The sequence below is a fragment of the Hippocampus comes genome, unplaced genomic scaffold (assembly GCF_001891065.2).
Source record: "Hippocampus comes isolate QL1 unplaced genomic scaffold, H_comes_QL1_v1.1 C16959444, whole genome shotgun sequence".
Lineage (NCBI taxonomy): Eukaryota > Metazoa > Chordata > Actinopteri > Syngnathiformes > Syngnathidae > Hippocampus > Hippocampus comes.
The window spans coordinates 1-1,399 of NW_017841410.1; the positions used below are offsets into that span (position 1 = coordinate 1).

Below are 1,399 nucleotides of genomic sequence, written 5' to 3' on the forward strand. Positions count from 1 at the left end.
AAAAAAAAAAACGTGTTGACATACTGTACTTACTGCTTGGACTCACTGTGGCAAACTTCCAACGTAGGGTCATTGTAAATGAAAGGAGCTTCAAGATCATTGATTCGAACCCTGTAGATACGGCATTGTTTACTGTTCAACTTGATCCTGTTAAGGTTGGCTACTGTAGGGATTATGGTCAGCTCAACATAGCCCTGAGTGATTAAAAAGAAAAAAAGAGGAAGAACAAAAAAACATTTAATTTAGTCAGGGGGAAAAAAACAGCACAGACTAATGTCCGGAAAATACAGTAATTGATGTTACTAAAATATTACAACACAGCTCTTATTATGATGCAGTACAGTTTGACACCACTGCAAACTACAATCAAAATGACTGTAATAAACGATGTTTAATAAATGCCGCTCTGATAGTATCAGTGAAAATTGGGGAAAATCATTATACTATGCAAGTATTCATGATGTTGCAGTCTGGATGTGGTACAAGTTTAGCCTTGTTGAGGTTTATACTCACAATTACAGATTTTCTCTGGAAGTTGATATTGTTGATGCACACAACCTGGTGGGTCGTAAAAGAAAATGCATAATGACATTACATAACTTTATACAAATAAAATACAATATATCGTGGTGTTTTCTAGTCATCTAATGGGAATAGTAATACATTTGTAAGCAACATTTTAACTCTCGTTAATCTATGCATGCGAACAAAGTTAAGATACTTATAATTTAAAAGGCCGTGGACTCTCAAATCCTTTATCCCTTTTTCTGTTCATCTTCGTTTCGTTGTCAGCTCAACCGCGTCTCATCACTGGAGTCGTCTTGGTGGCTCGTACGGTGCAATAAATCTCTTCTAGATCAGGGCAAACAAAGCTCCTAAGAAACACAACGAGATAAAAAGTGATTCGACTCCACGCTCAGCATTAAGTGACCGCTCGATGCACATATATACTTGTTGGACCCACTCGGAATTGTTCAGAGATCACGACTCCAAGTGGATTTGCTCCATTCACGATAAACGCGTCCAGGCATTTATGTCAGCAACAACTTGCAAAAGTGAATTACAGCCAAAGAGTTCTCTATAATCTTAGAATCGCGACTGCAAAACTCCATCGTTTTACGCCATTTTAATTTTTCGGTCTCTGGCGCGAAAAAAAAGACTATTCTTTGCAAAAACTGCGCTTTCCTACTTGCAGCATTTCTGTAAACAATGTGAATCTCTCGACGACAACAAGATACAACAAGATGCAATAAGGTTTATTCCAAGACGATGGAGATGAGCCTTCAGCAGCGGAAGTCGTACGGCATCCCAATTGGGACAAAATAAGCCGCGAGACAAGCTGTATTCGTAAAAAGTAAGGCAATAGTAATGGAAAGAATACTATTTATTATGTTGGAAT

The 1,399-nt window shown here is 38.0% G+C and overlaps 1 long non-coding RNA gene across 1 annotated transcript; it reads right to left on the minus strand.

The window, feature by feature from the left end:
- Nucleotides 1–762: 762 nt before the first annotated feature.
- Nucleotides 763–1,332, minus strand: LOC109509582 (uncharacterized). The gene is made up of 2 exons (XR_002166972.1): nucleotides 965–1,332; nucleotides 763–875 (listed from the first exon to the last, which is right to left on the minus strand). It is a non-coding gene; the product is annotated as an uncharacterized LOC109509582 (long non-coding RNA).
- Between the last annotated feature and the right edge of the window lie 67 nt (nucleotides 1,333–1,399).